The sequence below is a fragment of the Rhipicephalus sanguineus genome, chromosome 11, assembly GCF_013339695.2.
Source record: "Rhipicephalus sanguineus isolate Rsan-2018 chromosome 11, BIME_Rsan_1.4, whole genome shotgun sequence".
NCBI classification, from domain to species: domain Eukaryota; kingdom Metazoa; phylum Arthropoda; class Arachnida; order Ixodida; family Ixodidae; genus Rhipicephalus; species Rhipicephalus sanguineus.
Genome location: NC_051186.1, coordinates 4,854,194 through 4,875,952, shown reverse-complemented (window position 1 = coordinate 4,875,952; position 21,759 = coordinate 4,854,194). Strand labels below are relative to the sequence as shown.

General features: G+C 43.6%; 1 long non-coding RNA gene across 1 annotated transcript; it reads right to left on the bottom strand.

The window, feature by feature from the left end:
* Positions 1-2,839: 2,839 nt before the first annotated feature.
* LOC125760408 (uncharacterized) lies at positions 2,840-18,272 on the bottom strand. Its single transcript, XR_007417986.1, has 3 exons — positions 18,159-18,272; positions 7,927-8,114; positions 2,840-2,932 (listed from the first exon to the last, which is right to left on the bottom strand). It is a non-coding gene; the product is annotated as an uncharacterized LOC125760408 (long non-coding RNA).
* Positions 18,273-21,759: the final 3,487 nt, after the last annotated feature.

The following is a 21,759-nucleotide window of genomic DNA, read 5'->3' as shown; positions in this document are numbered from 1 at the left end:
ACACTTTACATGGTTCGCAGGAGGCAACGCTCTAAGCAATGATGATGACGTCAGGAAACGGACCACAGGTTCGTCAAACGACCCTTTTTCACAACGTTATTAATTTAACCATGCATGCAATGCAATGAATCAATCCGTTGTTTATCCTTGGTGGAAGGGAAACTGCCTCGTAGTGCGTAGCGTACAGAAATATAAATTATCTTTGAAATATATGTTAATTCCGATATGATACTCGTTTCCATGAATGTCGGTTTGGTCTAGCGACAGAAAAATGAGGGCATATATACAGAACACAGTATAAATTTCACTCTCTGGCTATCCTATCGTCGTCCAAATACGGATCGCCGCTCTGGTAAATACTGCCGTGCATGTCTCTATTCTTTTTGACAGTGACAGCTGTATATTGTGCCGAATCTCAACTTCGTCTTTAAATATGATGTAGCCACATGCCGCGGGGTAGGGAATTTCGACGAGCACCGTCAGGCTCGCGTACGTATTGGAGGATGGTCGCCATAATTTCAAGTACAGTCGTTCAGTCAGGTTTTGCTTGCTCACTGTATAATTTGTTTATGAAGATATTTAGTAGAGTCCCGCCTGCGCGAACATACACTTCGAAGGGGGAGGAAATGTTCGCATATATTTAACGCTATTTTGACATAAATCAACAAACAATAATTAACAAGGCGAATAGCGCGTTCATAGAGAACAACAGACAACATATATATCAGTAATTTCAAGATTACAAGCAGTGCGAAAAAATAATAGGTGACCAGAAGCAGCATTTTCTGCACTTGCACAGTAAGAAACAAATAAATAAATAAATAAATAAATAAATAAATAAATAAATAAATAAATAAATAAATAAATAAAGTTTGACGTCAGCCTTCGTAGCCACTTTTCGATAGCTACTCCGCGCTCAAATTTGCGCACGCCGCCCACCGACCTAGCCGAGAGAAATACAAGCTGCTAGAGCGGTCTCGCTTGCTTGCTTTTCACATTGCGCTCGCAGCAAACGTGCTTCTCGAGGCTTTAATCTCGCGTTTCTCTCGAACGGCTGCCTCTCCTTCGTCATCCTGTAACGCAGGCGCCAGGGGCGTAGCCAGAAATTTTTTTCGGGGGGGGGGGGGTTCAACCATACTTTATGTATGTTCGTGCGTGCGTTTGTACGTGTGTGTATATATACGCAAGCAAAATCGAAAAATTTCGGTGGGGGGTTTCAACCCCCCCAACCCCCCCTCCCTTGGCTACGCCCCTGGCAGGCGCGCAGTGGTGCTGCGTTGTGAACTGTCACAACAGTTAAAAACGAAAGATCGTAGAACCGAAAACGGCCCGTCAAGTTCTACCGTTCACCGTGCAAGTGATGCCAGTAGCAGAGGCGGCAAATAGTGGATTACGGCCGTTCGCGGCATCAAGCGACGCTTTCAGGGTCTTGTCATCTTCATGGAACTTTTGTCGTACACAGTATTATCAACTGTTAACTGGGAAAAACGCGATGACCGTGCTCATTTTAAAGGTAAGTTCGTTTCTGGACCGAGAGAGACAGAGAGAATTTGTTTACAGAAAGGCAGAGAGGTCGGCCTGAGCTATATTTTGCCCTGGCCTGCTGCTCTACACTGGGGAGAGGGGGCAGATACGCGAAAAAGTAATGAAGGACGATGACAAGGTAGGGAGATGAGAATACAGTTCCGCTACGCTAGGGCAAATCTAAAGACGTGAATCCAGTCCAGTGGCTTGTAAGTAGGTTACGTCTGCTTCCATAAGCACATTTGTGCCGTTGTCGTCAGGCCAAGGCCCTGCGACAACCTCATCGGTTAATGGTCTTCTATGATATTGCCCAAACGAGGAGATCAGTTTCTGACGTTCTCGTGCGTGCGCTGGACAGGCGCAAAATGTATGCTCATGTGTATCAGGTAACTGACAATGACCACCATCGGAACCCGAACCCGTGTCACTGCAGCCGATCCCTTACAAAAATCCCATATATGGACTTATATAAAAAAAGCCATATATAGGTATATTAAAAATTGGGCAGATATGGACTTATATGGCCATATAAGTCCATATCTGCCCAATTTTTAATATACCCATATATGGGCTCTCATATATGGCCTTATATGGCCATATAAGTCCATATCTGCCCAATTTTTAATATACCCATATATGGGATCCCTATATAATGTCATATATGGCCATATCTGGCGAATTTTTATATGCCCATATATCAGCTTTTTATATTTTGGGTCGTAATCATAAAATAACAGCGGAAAAGACGATGGACGAAAACACAGAGACAGCACGATTTACCGTCGTTGTGATATTTTGGGTGTCATATATTGTTGCACCTGGGCAGTGTAGCATATTAAACATATAAAGACAGGGACCTAGAGCTACTCTACGGTGCACATCTGACGAACAGTGTTGCCATCAAAAAATAAGCCATGTTTCACTGGTACTTATGGAAAGTTTGTTGGTGTCAGCCACTTCGAGAACTGTGGTGGTTCCTATCACTATTTCTAATAGACACCTTACACTGCCACCTAGTCAGTTGCGTGAGAAAACTAGTGTGTGAATCTCAGAGGAAACTTGTCATTCCTGGAAATATCACATCAATTTATGCAACTGGTTTATCCAACCACATGAAGCCATGTTTATGAAATAATTCGAATTCATTGAATGCATACTGCCTTACTTTCAGAGATATCATAAAAGAAGTCTTAATCAAAACATCTGTTACCCATATGGGCTGCTGGGGTAGACTCGCACTGTTTAATATTATGCAGCTGCAAAAAACAGTATATGATAACACTTGACGATGGTTGTACATGCAGATGAACCACCGATTTATTCTTTCGGCCTTCTGATAACTTTCAGCATGCCCCGCTCTGCCTTGGAAGAATTAGCTTCAGGATTCTCCGTGTGGAACTCGAACCATCTGAAATAAAGCAAAAGTGAATTTTATTTTAGACGAAATTTTCACACAGGACACAAATACTGAAATCTATTGCCAACGGAACAGTTATGAGGTGGCTGTGCAACCTGCAAGAAGTGGTTAGAGCCCTAACAGATATAACATGCTTATCATATTTCAAGCACTGATATTTAAGCAGAATGTAAATAACATGAGTAGCATAGTTACTCAGCTACAGCGTGCAGCATTTCTTCAAGCAAACAGGTCTGAAAATTCCACACGCATTACAACTCACTACTCGACCAAAACTGTAGCACTCACAAAAGCAGTAAAGCAATCAACAAGGTGGTGACCAAACAGTTCCCATGTAATGTATAAAGAGTGGCGACAGTAATGTGCTGGTTTATTAGGAAAGCTCATGTATGTCCCAACAGCAAACATGTACATTTTTTTCATTTGCATTATTTTCTCTAAGGGGACTGGGGGGTGTCATATTTTGTGGAGCCATCGTCTTGCTTTTCAGCTCCATTTGGTTGCGGCCCTGTGTATTGCTAAGGCTCCTTGAGAAAACACCTCGAGAGAATAAATCAGTTGTTCTTGCATGCTAGATTGGACAGTCATCTATATGCCTGCTTAGCCCACAAGACATCCTTGTGCCTTACTCTGTTCCCTATAACAGGTAATAAACTTTTCCCAATTGAAAACAAGAATGAGGAAGGTTATTTTAGGCAAACTAACTTTCGCTAACTTTCATATTATGAATGTAACAGGTACAGAAGAACTGAGTGATTACAGTGAAAACTCGATCTAACAAAGTGATAAGGATGCTTGAATTATTTTGTTAAACCTGGAAGTGTTCTTTACGCATAGCATACAAGAAATAACCTGTGTAGCTGTATATATCACATGACTAGCAATTTTTTCCTAAGATATTCTGCTTCAACGTGCCTTACTTCAAATTTCCTCACTTCCTTTACACGAGTCGTGTTTCCTGCATACCAGTCGCGGTCACTCTGCCTTACTACAGTGAACATGTGGCCACGAGAATTTTTTGAAATGCTGCTCTATTAGCGGAGTTACATGCGTATGATGATCAAAATGCAGCCCTCCCTCGTTTCACTCTTTCATGTTCTACACTCCATTCGTTAACTTATCTCTCCTCCTGGGCAAGTATTTCTCCTCACCGTGCGAGAAGGATAAGCAGCGAATACGCATACCTGCAGGCAGACAAACAGGTTCTCTCAGCTGCTGACATGACCAGATTTTCTGGTCACGTCACTACCAACTCTGGGGATACCGAAAGGCCCAAAGAGGAGCACAAGATTGTTTTTTATTCCGTGGCTATGTTTGGCATTGTTTATCGTTGCAAAAGTTTGAACTCAAAGCACACATTTACTTGAAATGTTAAAAATAGTGAAGCTGGTTTTGAGGCCCTTCAGCATTAATTAGATTAATATGGTTCTTTTAGTTAAAATTCAATTAATCTTTTACTGAATCAAGATTCTGATCTAACAGAATCACAAATAGGTAGGCGAGTTGGTTTGGGTTCATAATGAAGGGACAAGGGGGCAGCGCTAGGACGAATACAAAGGACGAGAAGACAGGACACAGCGCATGTCCTGTCTTGTCCTTTGTATTCATTCTAGTGCTGCCCCCTTCTCCCTTCATTTTGATCTAAATTTTGAAATAACCATTATTAATTCATACTGATCATTCTAACTTTTTTTTCAACAATCACACAAATTATATAAGTCCATTTCTGTTAGCCTATCCATTTCTTAAGCCAATCCTCCAAAGTGGGTGTTGTTCAGAGCGCGATGCTCTCAACCATTATTGTGAGAAACACGATTACCGCATCAAGTTCAACAATGCCGGTGAAACTGACACTAAAATTAATCCCATGAAGAGACTTGGAACCATGGGAGCTTTTAAGCTCATATGTGCACAGCCTTCGAGGGCACCAGCAAAAAAGGGCAACACGATTGCATTGATCGTAATGGAAGAAAGTACAACAGAAAAGCGCTTGTATCTCAAAGGATTTCAGATACAAACATGACTTCCATTTTCTTTACTGGCCAATTGTACTATATACAATTCACCCAGTCTGTATTGTGCTCAGTTGTTTCTTGCGTGCTCCGTCATCTTTTTCTTATCGACATTGTTATGAAGTTGGTGCAGCTGCTGTGTAAGTCTCCCTGGTGTAGACACTCGCCCAGTCTGCTCACGGAATCTTGCAGAAAATGCCTGTAAGGACTTCTTTTGGCAGCTTGTCTTTTCCCCATGTGAGCCCTTGCCCAAGTTTGTACGCAGGAAGGTTAGCAGCCCCAACATCATAATTACACTGTACGCGTCATGAGGTCTCACTTACCCTGGCATGTAAGAAGCGCATTACTTCTGTCGGATACTGGCAGGCCAGGAGGGTTTGGACAAACAGTGTTCCACAGTTTTCATGTACTCAAGAGTGGAACTATTTGTCGAAAAGTACTTTTGAGTTTTGTACATTTAGGAAGTCAGGTCTTCAGGTTTCGTGCAAATGCGACTGTAAACGGTCCAAGAGGGGCAACTGCTGACCTCTGGCAAATGCAGACATTATGCACAGATGGGCAGACATTAAGCTCAGGTACCAGTCCCTGTGTATCCTTTCTGTAAACACTGAAGGAATGCAGTGTTCTGTTGTTCCTGTTTGCCAACTCATCCAAAAGAATGTTAATTTCTAATCTGCTCCATCTCTACTGTGAATTTACTGGAATCTACCCGATGGTTTAACCCTTTCCTTACCAAAGATGAGCTGAGCTTGTCCACACAGTTTGTACCGTACCGCTCACACCAAAGACGAGCTAGGCTCGTCCACCCTGAAACAAGCATTTGAAGGCGCCGCAGTTAAGCTACCCTGATTCAATTAGCTGTCTTCTCTTTGGCTTCAATAGATGGCACAGTAAAAAATTTAAAAACACGCTCAAAACATGCATTTTAGTCAAGGAAGGGCTTGATTCTGGCAACTGGAATTAGAAAATGGCATCCTCCTCTGTGCGCAAGAGGTGCGTGCTTGCTTGCAACAGCTCCATTCAAAAAAAAAAGTGCTTGTTTGCCGAAGTGTTGTGAAATGAAGAATTGCAGTTCTCCTGTGAATTGCGGCAGTGACTACAAAAAGCAGCATAGTTTCTCTAAACTGCTGGATTCCAATGACGATCGTGCCTCAATACGTCGACAGAGGACGCCGTTAGATGTAACCAAACGCCTACCAGCACGTTAAAGGTTTGTTTTCAAGGACTCGCTAGTCCAATTGCGCTTTACATTTAAAATTTCAGAGAGACATTTTCTGCACTGAAGGCTGGAAATGTTGGGGTGCTTTCCTTGGTGCAGTGCGGTGAAGTCAATCATTTGCATATTGTATAACATACAAAAAATATGTCCCATATATAATGCTAATAAAGTGTCCTTGAATAATTTTTTTAGTTGTTTCAAGACACTTAGAATCAACCAGCCAAATAAAAAATATGGGTATTTTTGTATCGATTTTGGCCAAAAAAAACTCTCCAGGGAAAGAGTTAAATGGGTGTGAAAGCTTTCAGAGCAGCGCACTTAATCAGGCAAAAACAATAACGTACTATCTGCGTCAAATGAAACCCAAACAGCGGCAAGCCTTCACAATGGTACAGTGCGCGCCGTCCTGTCATTACCATTGACAGGCGCGTGCATCCGGTTTGGCCACACTGCGCATACGCGCACCCGTCCCTGGTGATAACTGGACGGCGCGCACTATACCATTGCGAAGGCTTGCCGCTGTTCGGGTTTCATTTGATGCAGATAGTACATAACACACAAAAATGCTTGGCTGAAATGTTTGTTTGTTGGGCTGAAAGAAGTGAGGGCGTGATTTTGCAGCCACTGTGACAGTCACCCATTGGCGAGTTGTGGACTTTCACATCAACAACAATGTCAGTGGGCATGGAAGTATACAGTTCTGGTTACTTATCTTATCATTGACATGACCATTGAAGTGCGTACTGCTGCTCTCAACGCTCATCCAGCCCTACAAGAAAGGTCTCAAATTGATGTTCACAACTTGAAGAGGCTCCTCAGTTTTTCCCTGGGCAATAACTACGTGTGTTTCGAAAAGCCCATGTTAAGTGCAAGTCCAAGGCACACCACGAATCTGACAATGCAGTGGCTGGAATATAATTCCATTGCTTCTTTCAGCCCAAAACCAATTATTTTTGTGTGCTATGAATATTATCTTTTTTTATGTGTGTGATTAATCGCTCTGCTTTGGAAGCTTCCAAATGCATCTAATCTATCAAGTAGATTTCTTTCAGTTCATGGTGGAGATGGAGGCAGACTGGGAACTACCTTTTTTGAATGTATTGGTAAACAGGAATAATGGAGCACTCTCTTTCAATGTTTACAGAAAGAGTATGCATTGCCCAGTACCTGAACATAATGTTGTTCTTCCAAACACTTGTGAAAGGCCAGTAGTTGCCTCCCTATTGAACCGTTACAGACGTATTTGCATGAAACCTGAAGACCTGACTTTCTATTGTAGAAAAAACCAAAAGAACTTGTCGATGAACAGTTACACTCCTGCATTCATGAAAACTGCGGAGCACCATTTGTTTACGCCCTCCCAGCTTCCCGTTGCCTGACAGAAGTAAAACGCTCCAATTTCTTACGTGCCAGCATAAGCAAGACCTCATCACGTGTACTGTGCAAATATAATGTTGAGACAATACTTCTTTGCAGATTAGCTGGTTCATACTAAATTCTGGTCTTGCTGCACAAGCAGAAAGAAGAAAAAAGGCCACTCTCTATCCTGTCTCTCTTTTTCCTTCCTTCTGCTTGAGCAGCAAGACTGGATTTCCGGATGACGTTGAGCCTGCTGACATTCCTGTGTAAAAACTGAGGCGTGCACTTGTAAGTGGACGACGTCATTGTCACCATTGCGCTTTTTGTCGAGGTTGCACTTGGATACTATTATTCGGCCTAAGACAGAACAAAAAGAAGACCATTCAGCCACTCACACTGCCATGCATAAAGTCCCTCCAAGGGCGATGACCTTGATCTTTGATGAAACAGCAGCATGAGGCACAGGCGATGCTTCAGTTGTGCAATGTTTCGTTGTGCGATAGTACTTTTGCTGTTTCTCTGACAGAGAAAACCGCCACCGCCACTTTTGGTTTTCCATTTACAGTCGTGGGCCAAGATCGACCTGCACAAGGTCGCAGAAGAGGTTTTTAGAATTTAAAACATGACATCCAAACTTCTGCAGAAGAAACAGCTCCCATTTTGAAGAGGCGAACTCAGGCATTCTTTCTTAGCAGTTAAGCTCTGCATTTGCAACCTTCATTTTACTTATTTTTCTTAACTGCCACAATCCATCTAAAGCCAACCGTAATGTTCAAGGTGAATGTTTATACTGTATGTAAAGAGAGCACTAAGCTAGGTCACGGCAGCACAACCACAACTCCAGTTAACGGGATATTCTGGGCAGCATTTTTTTTTTAAATGGCACATTTGGACACTGATGGTGCAACTACATTGAAAGAGATGCAAAAATTACCTCAGGGTGATTCCACGAGAGATCGTACATGCATGTCCAATCGATATTTTTGTTTTGCCTGTGTTTTTTATATGTTATGTGGCCACATTCAAAGCGCACGGAACCGAAAATATTATTTCCAAAAAACGCTCCCAGCGTGCCAAAAACTATTTAGAGGTGGCCGTGTGGCCATCCTGTTTTAGCTCATCGCAATATTTTTGGATTTCACGGGCAAATTTAACGCGCAGTATAAACGTTGTGTTGAAATTTTTTCTGTTGGTTTTATTATGCATTACTGTGAATTACATCCACGCTTTTTTTATGCTGTCCTCAAAAGGAATAAAATGTGAAAAAAATGCCAAACACAGCCCAAATCAAAAAAGTTTGCTAAGTTTGATGCGTCTTGGCGCCTTTTCTATTTCACACAGAAACTTCAGAACAATGTCAAATGTGGAAAAGAACATTTCCAACATTTCTATAGGAGATCGTTTTCCTACGGGCAGCGCAAAAGAAGAAAAAAAATAGTTAGAGAAGCCAGTTTTTTTAAAAAAAGGTCCATTTTCAAGAAATAAGATGAAGAAAACACCGGTCTCAATTTTAACGACAATTTTTTATCGAAGAGCGCTTATGTCAGTGAAAACACAGTTTTAATATCATACGTCCTCATTTGCTTTGTTCACGAGATATAACGGGCCAAAATGACCCTTGCTGTGTGTGCTCACTTAGTGTGATCAGTGGTTATCAGCTTGCATTGTGCGTAAATCTACTTTGCTCTGGTAGCTTGTCAAGAAAAACGTGTTCTCAGATTTTATTTGTGTCTAGCGTGTGCGAAAATGGGCTGCTGCCATCCTCTGAAGGGCTAACGCGTATGTAGTTTGCAGCCTAGAACCTCACCTACAGGCATCAGAGGAAAGGTGGGCGCACCTGTTCAAGATATCAATCGCTTCTTCTTCCTGAAGAAATGCCTCGACTACCTCATCGTAATTCTCATAGATGTAGACAGGTTTTCCTTGAGGCGCGTAAAGCAATGCTAGCAGACCTCACAGGTGTCGCAAAGATCCTCACCCTATGGCAGTAGCTTCTGGAGGAAGACAACAACAAAAGCAGGAATGAAAGAAAATTGACGCAACGAAAATGTTTTTCTCGGCAATCTTCTTTTTGCGGATGCGTAAGTAATCGGCACAGAATACTCAAACCTAGCCATGGGCTGCATGCATCCCGTGTAGTGAACAGCTAGACCAAGCCGAAACGTTTATACTGAACACCGCCGCACACATTTGCTCACTTAACTACTCATGGTTTCATATTTTATGACCAAGGATGTCTAAATGCTTTGGGGTGTGATAATTAATTTGTGGGCCAGACTCCTTGTCAAAATTAAGGATAATGCCCGTCTGGCGCCACCAGTGACGTCTGCTGTTCTCAACGTGGGAAAGCACTTTAGTAAAGCGCCAACAAAACATCATAAATTGGGCAGCTTCGGCCACTAATGGCTTAATCGTGACGCACCGCACATTTTCTGGCTGCTGAAATGCTGAGGTAAAGGTTAAGATGATACAGGAAGACGTTACCTGCGGGAAGCGATATAACATGATAGCGGGAAGCGAAATTAACGACTCAGAAATGACTGAGATAACTTTTTACGTATGCTGTTTAGCACAGTGCGCGTTGAATGGGGAAGATGGTTAGAGTGTACAATGCATGTAATGAAAGGGAAGCAAGCAGGCAGTGAGAAAGCACCTCAATAACAGTGCGCCTGCTGATTGTATAGGTCGGCAAACTCACTCATGAGTCGACTCACTCAGACTCAGATCAAGCCGTGAGTCTGAGTCTGGGTGAGTCCGGCTGAGCAATACGTTGGTGAGTTTGAGTCCAAGTGAGTCCGGTTGAGGGAAACTTTAGTGAGTTTGAGTCCGAGTGAGCCCTAAGCGCAACATATATTTATTGAGCGAGTCTGAGCGAGCTCCACCCTTCATTGCCGGCCAATGGACTTATCTACTCACCTATCGGCATTACTATCAGCCTTACACCGGCTTACATTTATACTCAAATCTATTCACACGTGCCTCAACGCACTAGCGTTAACGCTCCACCACAATGTTTATTGATAAGAGGTGTGAGTGGGGGCGGTGGTGCTAAGGGAGGGTTCCATTATCTCCTCCCGCAAACTCTTGCATGGGAAGTTCTTGATAGAAATATCTCGTGTGAGTGGCACATTTCATAAAAACGTCCTTACTGGATTGCAACCACTCTTAACTACTATTTGAAGGTATAAGATCAAAAGGTGTATTGTAGAGCACCGATTATGTGAGATATTGGCATTAAAGAGCATTTACACTATGATCGGAAAAGCTAACTTTACACCAGCGAACTCATGAGTCGACTCACTCAGACTCAGTTCAAGCCGTGAGTCTGACTCTGAGTGAGTCAGGCTGAGCAAGATGTCGGTGAGTTTGAGTCCGAGTGAGTCCAGTTGAGAAAAAGTTTAGTGGTCTGAGTCCGAGTGAGTCTGGCTGAGGAAAATTTCGGTGAGCCTGAGTCCGAGTGAGCTCTCAGTGCAAAATATATTTTTTAAGTGAGTCGGAGTGAGTTCCAATATTTTTGCCGACCTATGGCCGGATTGTGGCATTTAGTTACAGATTGAGCTGGCCTGCCGCTGCATACAGATGCTTTGTTTGGTGTGCAAGGCGAGTTTTGGCAAAGTTACCTAAACCATGTGCTCACGGTGTCTTGCGTGCTCCTGATTAGCGAATAATGGCAGGGTAAGTTCAGGTTGTAGGCTGCAAACTGCGTAGGCATTAGCCCTTTAGCACTTTCGCACATGCTAGACACAAATAAAATCTGAGAACACATTTTTCTTGACGACAAGTCACCAGAGCAAAGTTATGCTGCAGCAAAACAATTAAAACTAGATTTACGCACAATGCAAGCTGGTAACGACCATAAATCGCACTGAAGTGAGCACACACAGCAAGGGTCATTTTGGCCGGTTATATCTCCTGAATAATGCAAATGAGGGCATATGATATTAAAACCGCGTTTTCATTGACATAAGTGCTTTTCGATAAAAAATTGTCGTCAGAATTGAGACCGGAGTTTTTTATTATTTTATTTTTTTGAAGACGAGCTTTTTAGAAAAAACTTGCTTCTTTTAACTATTTTTTTCTTCTTTTGCGCTGCCTGTAGGAAAACGATCTACAGCAGAAATGTTGCAAAGGCTTTTTTGTGTATTTGACACTGTTTTGAAGTTTCTGTGTGAAATAGAAAAGGCACCAAGGCACATCAAACTTGGCAAACTTTTTTGATTTGGGCCCTGTTTGTCATTTTTTCACATTTTTCTCCTTTTGAGGACGGCATAAAGAAAGCATGGATGTAATTCACAGTAATGTGTATTAAAATCAACAGAAAAAGTTTTCGACACAGAATTTATAGTTCGCGTTAAATTCGGCCGTAAAATTTAAAAATATTGCAGTGAGGAAAAACAGGACGCCGCGCGCCGCTTTCAAATATTTTTTTGCCGCGCTGGGAGCGTTTTTTGGAAATAAAATTTTCGGTTCCATGCGCTTTCAATGTGCCCGCATAACATAAAAAAACCAGACAAAACAAAGATATCGACTGGACATGCATGTTTGATCTCTTGTAGAATCACCCCTCAACTGAAATACACAAGACATGTAGCCTCGATAGAAGGGAGACAAGACAGAAAAGAGACAAATCTCATCTCCTTTCTATGGTGGTGAAATATCTTCAGACACTCTTCCGTTGATACCCATTCCAAAAGTTCAGAAGAGGAACGATATTTATGCATGAGCATGCCCCACTACTACAGTGAAACCTCAGTGATACGAATCTCACGGGACTACCAAAAAAAACGCCAGGCCTGCGCTGAAACCGCAGCACAGTCACAGCGAAAGCTGGAAGAGCGGCGTTTCTAGAGCCCGCTTGTAAGCTCTCTTGGGGCTACAATACAAGTATACTAGAAAGGTACCCACTACACCATAAATGGCAATTTTTGTGAAGTTGGGAAGCTCCTACTAAGCCATTATTCGTCATTCTGCGGAGAAGCGAGGCACTAGCTACACGTCTGTAAGGCATTATGTGCACTTTGTTGACGCGACAACTGATGACGATGAAGAATTATGGCTCAGCCCTTTGTAATGGGTTGGAAGCTTTAAACGGCCCACCAGTTATGTAATTTGCATTGGGTGACGCCCGGTCGCTATTTCCTCATTTCCTCTCCCGTCATGCTGTATAACATACGTTGACGTGGGAGAGAGACGGGGGGGGGGGCGAATAACTTTACTGAGAGCCCGAGGAAATGGATCATGCGCTTATGGGCTTCCTTGGCAACTAATACAAGTGCACTTGCGAGGAACCCACTACGCTCTAAATCATTTTAACTTTTGAGAAGTAGGGCAGCAGGCACTGTGCCATATTTCGTCATTCTACGGAGACCGTGCATGCTAAACGCATGTAAGGCATTATGCGCACTTTGTTGACGCTGTGCCTGATGACAATGAAGAATTATGGCAGAGTCCTTTGTAATGGGTTGGAAGCATTCAACAACTTACTCGTTGCGTAATTCGCATTGTGTGACGTCTGGTTACAGAATTCGCGTTGTGCGACAGAGAGACGTGCGACGCTTGGTGCTTATTTTACTCTTCTACCAGGCTATTGCATATGCTAATGTTGTTCCTTCCCGACATGAAGCCTGTAAAGGACCTTTTTGCAAAGCAGTTTCAAGCACCGGCATGGCTCAGAGGTTGAATACTGGTCTCCCACGCAGAGGGCCCAGGTTCGAACCTCATTCCATCCTGGAATTTTTTTCTTATTTCCTTTTTTTTTCTTATTTCGAGCGATACTGGTTACGGACACCGGCGGCGGCGGCGGACAACTACGGCGCCAAAAACGGCCGGTGAAATGATGTCATAACAGCTTTCGCTGTGAAATATTCATATCATCCAAAATTCGTATCAGCAGAAAGCATGAAAAATTAGCATGCGACAAAAGAAAGCTGGCGTACATTTTCATTTATTGTTTTTCAGGGCCGCAGCAATGTCCGCAAGAACCCTGAACGATTGTCATTTAAGTTTTTAGGTGTCGGCAATCATACCAGTACTGATAAATATATGGCCCATACGCGCATATTTAATTAATGAACCAGGTGCGTTGTGACCCGCGACAGCAGTAGCCCCTTTAAGATTTTAGTATGTTTTTCATGACACCGGAGTACTGCAGTAAAAGTAACGAAAGAAGCGCTTTGACGCCATGGATCAAGGCCACAAAATTACAGAACCACGGTCTTGTGTTATGATTTTGTTATCGTGGAGGTGTTGGGGATGTTTTTGGGATATTTACGGCCGAAATCAATGGTCGTGCGAAATCAATGGTCATGCATGTTCACACTGTGAGGCATGACTCCTTCGCAAAGACCGTCCTGGTCTTCTTTTGGTCCTCGTTCACCTTTCATAGGATGTCTGATGCATGAGGCACGCACGTGTAAACACAGTACAACGACAGGAGCCCGCATCGACGCATTAGAAAAAGAAGCATGGCACTAATATCCTCTGTAATCTAAATGCGAAGGCACACGGAGGCACTTAAGAGCTCCAAAGATTCGGGCACACAATCTCGGAGGCCGTGACGCGTCTCTGAGGGTTTATTCTGACCGTAAGAAAAGTGTTTTCTTACACCGTGATTCTGACAATTTGGCGGTGCGGCGCGCATGCCCACGCTTGCGTTCCCGCGCTCGCACATGCTTGGTGCATCTTCCAGGACAGCACCAACAGCACCTCTTCGTACCTGTGCGGTAGCATACGTTCGTATCAAACGTCCCTGGGTGAAAATTGGTTCGCAACAACCGTACTCCATTGCATTGCAGGCTAATGGGCCTTGGCCGGGACCAACGAAAAATTCGTATCACCCCGAAATTCGTAGCAGCTGTGATCATATCACCGAGGTTTCACTGTATTTACACTTACGACAAATGAGATTAGGCAATAGTAATGCAGCAGCAAAGGCAAATTCTGCATGAGTGGTACCATAAACAAAGCATGATTTTAGAAGCTTGGGGCAAAGCAGTGCTGTGCAGAACACATGCTGAGAGCTGTCACATGCTGACTTCTATTCTGAGCCTCTGATTACAAGGCATTCTCTTGGCAGCCAAATAGAATGTTGAACAAGATGTCAGGACCATAGTTGTGCATACTCCCACGGCCATATTGAAGTGTGTATGTGCCACGGCATAGCGACGACGATGTAACACAATTTTCAGCATGGACCAAATGCCGCACAGATTTCACGTGTACCTGCCAGGGCATGGTGACGACAATGAAACACATGGGTTCCTTAGTACAATGAAAAAATGAGGACACTGCTTGTTCAGTATCTATAAAGCCGGTCAATCTGTCATGCTCTCTGGTTTTTCTTGTCTCTCCTACTTTTAGAACGGCGCAACAAGGCAGATGAAAAAATGAATGATCACACGAACACAAGTGCCATCGATTGTTCGCCTTTTCGTCTGAATTGTTGCACCGTGCTAAATCTATGCATCCGTACCAACTCGCCCAATTGCCAGTGCTACTGTCCTACTTTGTCACAATATCAAGGCTGCTGAAAGCCACAAAAGTGCGGCTGTGACTTTTGAAGGCCAACCAACTCAGCAACCATATGTGACACTGTACTTTCACTACTCTTACACTTTTCATTTTCTCCCGACAGTGATGCATAACTAAATGGACTCAGACCCACTTATCCCCCCCCCCTACCTGTTTTCCAGTTTTCTGTCCCTTTTGCCTGTATAAAACTATCAACTAGCATTTGAGGCTTTGTGTTGTGCGTCACTTTGTTTGTGTCTGCCTCCTAACTTGCGCTGCCATAGTTCTTAAAGTAAGAACAAAAAATAATTTAAAAAAAGGATGGCCAGGTAATGCACCGAACCGACAAATGCCAACACCTTCCCTTCATTTGCGCTTTTTAAGCAGAGCATAACTGAACAAATGAATTGATCAGAGCTAATTGGGATTATATGTGCAGTGCACAGTACCCACGGATTGAAATAGGACACTCGGAGCACATGGCCGTCGGTATATGCAGCGCCGCTCGTGGGTGCTCATGGAACGAAGGTGTTGCATTGAGGTATAGAGCGAGGAGGAGAACATCGACGCAGCAGGTTTGCTCCTTCCGGTCGTCAACTAGTCGGCCTTTTAGTTCACCACACTGCCAGCGTGGTGCTGCAAGGCTTGCATGCTTTCGTATGCCAACCGAAATGGCTCCCCAGTGCGCACCTCCTATATTGCGGCGCGAGCAGAGGACGCTCTCGTTACACGCGCTTTGGCGATGTGGAACGCACGCTGTGCAAGTAAGACACAGGATTCAGCTAAGAGATTGTGCCTTACATGTGTTCGTTGACGCTACATTGGCCGCTGCTTGCAACACGATGCAGATTGGGCGTTGAACATGGGCGAAGAAAGCGGGAAGAACACAGACATTATTTCATTTCACCGTGATTTGTCACTGCGATTAACCGCGACGATAGCGGGCCCTGCACTTAAATGTTGGCAGAATAGACTGCTTACATGCACACTGTAAGGCACAATCCCTTAGTCTTGCACAGCATTCGTGCTGCATCACCAAAGCGCGTGTAACGAGAGCGCCCTCTGCTCGCGCGGCAATATAATAGGTGCACACCGGCAAGCCATTTCGGTCGGCATATGAAAGCGCGCAAGCCTTCCAGCGCCACACTCTCAGCGTGGTGAACTACAGGCCGGCTTGTTGGCGACCGGAAGGAGCAATCCTGCTGCGTAGATGTTCTCCCCCTTGCTTTATACCCCAATGCACCACCTTGGTTCCATGAGGATCCACGAGCGGCGCTGCATATACTGGCGGCCATATGCGCTCCAAGTGTCCTATTTCAATCCGTGAGTACTGTACATTATACATGCTATGCGAGGTGTATGCGACTCCTGAGAGGTACGAGGATTATTTACATATTCGACTGCACCAATTTTCTCTCTAGCAAAGCGGCCTACCTCACCGCGTTGTATGCATGTGTCTAAAAAGAGGAAAGTAAGAAACACTGCCGTAAAATCCCGAGTAAGCGCCACCCCTACAGTGAGGGATAATCCGACAAGATTTGGAGGGGGGCCCTTGCTCGGTCATGAATCAAAATTGAAGGTGGCCGTGGATGAGCCGCTAAGAATACAAAATGCACACCCGTGCTTCTAATGAAATGCTTTATTGAATACGCATGCATTCCCTGTTTTCATTCACACTCGTTGGACAAATGAAAACAGTGAAAATGGTGGGAGGAGAGAATGGGTCGCATATTTGAAATCTCCCGAAGAAGGGAGGGGGGGGGGGGGCGCTTGCTCGGGATTTTACGGTAAGCATTAAGTTAGGGAGAAATGAGAAACAGTAAGCATGACAGAGCTGTGCATGCTGCTTACATGCAGCCTGCATTGAATATGTGTAAGGTCGCACTTTGTAACTGCGTGCAATACTTTCAATGCACTTATTATAAGGTCAAGAAGCATTAATCAATTTGACGTGCAATTTCTTGAAGTTAGAAACTAATAAAAATAAACAGTATTCAGAAGCTGAAACAAAAGCAAGTGACACACGTGACAGGCTTTTGTTAGGTGTTCGGCATAACAGCATGAAATTTGCTTTGTCAAGGCGTGTTTATATATGCACAATCTATTTTATTTGTTCTGAAGCATTAAATGGGCAACAAAAGCATTACATAAACAGCCTGTTGCTAAATTATATGCACCTACGTGTCTTAGTACAAACAAGATGAGGACAGAAGGTAGACGCGTAAGAGTGCTGGTCCTGTTGCTACGTCTTTCTTCTGTCCTTGTCTTGTTTGTGCTAGCACACTTACATTCCTCATGAGACAACTAGCCTATTCAGATCCTTCTGCCTCCTAACGTGTTTACATAAGCAACCGCACAGTACCATGCTAATTAAACCACTACCACACAGCAGTGTAATGTATACAACTATGTGAAGGCAGTACACTCATGTATAACAAGCAACACTGACAGAATATGAAATCTGCTGCTTCGGATAAGGTTCACATGGACACTCTGACAGAATATGAAATCTCGCATTGTGCATGCCAGTTTTCATAATCGTAGATGCTCGTTCGTACAATATTACTGACAAGTGAAGGTGATACACACGCACATACTGCACGAACACGTCTCTACGCTATGCTGAAAACACGGCTCCAGCTCACTATTAACATTATTACGTTTACCCAGTTCAAGTCAGTGTCTAAGCGCATAGTCAACACTTCACCATTAGTTTCAGCTTATTATACCGCTTCGCACACGAATCGCATTGCACACGAACGTGAGCACAAGGCTGCACAGTAAATGGCGTTGCAGCATTGCTTTGCTGTCTTAACAACGATGCAATGCGAGTGACGCCTGCGTCCTGCTCACTATGATGCTCATCAGGCAAATCGATCATCATACGCATGCATGTTATCTCAGTTGTTACAAATTTCCTTCCGTAAAGCCGTACCGATGCGTCGTGGCTCTTTCTGCTCGTATGAGCGTAGTCATAGCAAATCGGTAGCGGGGACAATGACAATGTTTGTCACTCGCAAATGGGCATAAGGCTGCGTCTCTACAACGCCTCGTACGCGTGCGATAACACAGCCTTCCGCTGAGTTGCGTACTTTGCATAATAACATGTGCCACTTACCTTTCATACTGTCACGCAGTCGGTAGCCGGTCTCGTGTCGGTAGCCACGGGCGTCAGCCATCAGCTGCGAACATGCTGCGGAGTCCTACGAGCGCCCGTAGTACATTCCTTCGATTCCTTGAACGACTCGTACGTGACCGGCGCTCCAAAAAACGCACGACTTGCGCACGATCTTTGCACATCGCAAAAGGGAGGGCGGCACGTTCTCAGATGAAATTAGTCTTCTTGAAGACGTAACGAGCTCACGAGAACGCTGACACAGAACAAAAAATAAATGACATTTGGCTTTGACTGTGGATGGCTTTGGCTCGTAGAGTTGATGAAAAAAAAGAAAGAAAAATACGTGAGCGAGTCAAATTAAAAAGTGCACGCATGTTATTCGAAAAACATAGTTTACAATGAAAATAATAGCTTATCTTGAAGAGCAATTTATGCAATGTAAGCCAAATAGTACTTCAGCAGATTTGCTTTTTTTTGTTGTTTGCGTTTTCATAGCAGACGACAGGCTTCTAGCGCGGACAGTTCGCTTTACTTTTCCATCGGCGGTCGAAGCAGTGCTCTGCATTACTTGTATGTACAGTGCGTTCTTATTTAATCAGAGGTCGATTAAAAAATAGTAGAATTTTCACATAAGACAGCATTTTCTCTTTCAAACAGTGGCATTTCGTACGTACATTGCGTCGAAGCAAAATGAATTAACAAGCTATCGTACTCTGCTGGTGTCGCCGCTACGTACTTACGACGCTAGCACGTACATTAGAGCTCCCTGTACGGTAGAAAATCTTTGTTTATTGAGGTAATTAGCCTTTGTTCAGTGCGGAGTTAGTGATCGAGCGAGATCGCAACTAGCGCGTCTCGGAACAGTACGGAGCTATTCATATCTAGATCACGCCGGGTGTTGACGACGTAGCACTGATTTAATTGGCGCGATGGTTATTAAGCAGAACACAGATATTATAGGTCGCAGCTTTTACTAAAAAAATGAAGCCTTGGCACTGCCAAGCGCACGGGCGGTATCCAATAAAGAAAAAGAAAGAAAGAAAAGCGCGCGGTTGGTGTAGCCGGTTAACGCGCAACGCGGACAGCTTGGTAGTGCTGTTGTCTGTGGGTTCGACTCATGGTTAATTTAAACTTCTTCCTTCCGTCTTCTTTTTTTTAATATTTTAATACACTGCCGTCTCCTAGTAATGTACTGTCTGCACACTAAAAAAAGTACAAATATACACCAACTATTACCCATTATGCTGTTCTGTTGTGGCACTGCTGTTTGCTTGAAAACGTTTCGTTTTTCACTGCAATATGGTTCAAGATATTACAAAATAAGGAATGCTACAAGTGGAAGAACCAGATGAAAAATGAGGGGCACAATGTCAAGAGACCAAAAATAGGCAATATGGATTCTTTGGAAAGTCATATCTGCATGATTGAGCTAGAATAAATAAAAGTAGGTTCATTGCATAGTATATGACTTTATAAGCATCCTAATTCAGGGTGTTTCAAGAAATGTGTCCGAAAATCCTCAGAAATAAAAATATGAAATATATTCACGCTGCCTTCATAATTACTTTTTTTTTGTGGTGGCAAATTAAGCTGAGCAGAGGAATAAATTACGACAGGAATCAAAGAAATTGGGTTATTTAACTTTTTAATTAGTGGAGACAAGTGGTCCAGTCAAATGGGAAAATTGCAGCCCTTAATTCTGCGAAGAGCCTGTTGCCACTTTTTGATTTTGCGAAAGCAGCCGCTGGCAATTACTAGCGAATAATGAAATCTGACAAATTTCACAGGCGAAACCGAAACTCTGAACAGCACAACTACCTTTCCGAGATGTCCAGAATGAGCGAGCGTGTTTTACCAGCCACCGACTAATTGACTTCGCTTCGGGGTTGTGAGGATTTCGTGTGCAATTAGAGCACGTATGGTGCACTTACGTTAACAAATGCAGAAGAACTAACACCACTGCAATCGCCGTCGTGAATAGTGACGTCATTCTGGTCGTCTGCCAGTTGCGCTCATTGGAGCTACGGTTTTGGTTTCGCCAGTGAATTTGGTTCAATTTCATTGCTCCGCAAAAATTACCAGAGGCCGATTTCTCAAGATGTCAAAGCGGCAATGGTCTTTTCGCCGGAACGACCGCAATTCTCCCTTTTGACTCGACCGCGTCTCTCCGCTAATTAAAAAGCTAATTAATTTATTTTGTTTAATTATGGCGTAATTGGTGTGTCTAGTCATTTCAAGATGTCTCCCACCACAGAAAAAGTAATTATGAAGGCAGCGAGCAAATGCTTCAGTTCCCTTATTTTTGGCGATTTTTGGACACATTTACATTCATATTTGCATCCATATATGGGAGTATACAGCAGTATATAAGCCTTTATATGCATATAAATACACTCATATATGGGATTATATAGCCTTATAAGTGCCCTTATATGCATATCAGTACAGCCATATATGGCAGTACATGACCTTATGTGAAGCCGTATATGGCAGGTTATGGCAGTATATGGACTTATATGAACACTTTTATATAATTATATAAATTCATATATGGCCATATATGACTTTATATGTCCCCTTATTTGATCATATACGTCCGTATATAAAACATATATGGGCCATATCTGGCATTTTCGTAAGGGATCAAACGGGCATAGCGAGTTGTGAGTGCCACACCAAGACCATTGCAATGAATCATACATGCCATGTTTCGCTTTAGCTTATTAGGGATACAGAATTTCATTTCCGGGTCCAATTTATGAAGCCGCTTGTGCCGGCGTTGTGGTTTGTTCCAATGCTCTCAAATTGAGTTGCGCATTACGCGCCGAAATAAGGCGTTAGTGTCTGTTCACGAAAACGCAATGCCAACTTCCGGGGCATTATTTAAAGCTGTTTTAGTTTGAGCGTCAGCCTCTTCATACCCCATTACACCACAGCAGGGGCGTAGGCAGAAATTTTTTTCGGGGGGGGCACCTCCTTGATCTGTAGTGGGGACGAGCAGGCAGATGTGGTCGAGTGTCATTTTCTGCTCTGTATGCTATGGCAAAAAAAATTTCGGGGGGGGGCACGGGCCCGGGTGTGCCCTAACGTGGCTACGCCCCTGCACCACAGTGAGCAGGTATCCACTGAAATGCTACTTGACGTCCATTTTTTATAGCAATGCCAAGAAGCTCTGCAATTTCTGTCGATAAAGCATGATACGAGCCTTGTCTCATTATGCAATCGATGGTATGAAGAGCAGCTTTGGCATTGCAGAATATCATCCATCTACGAGCTGGCTCTGCGGAAATAAATCGTATTGCCTTCCGAATATCAAGAACTTTTGCGGCAGTTGATGTGGTCTTGTGATCTAACTTGAAACGTCGAGCGACGGTCATATGCGGGATGACAAAGGCTGCGGCGGAAGCACATGACGTGGACGATCCATCAGTGTATACGTGTACCGCACCGCCGTGCATCGTATAAATGTACAGTAGGGTAAGTTGTTTTAGGCCGATAGATGATGCAAGGGGCTCCTTCGTAATCCCAATTGTCTGAAGCCTAACAAGCGGTCTAGGTAGGACCCGCGGAGGTGTGTTCCAGGAACACATTTGGGAAAGAC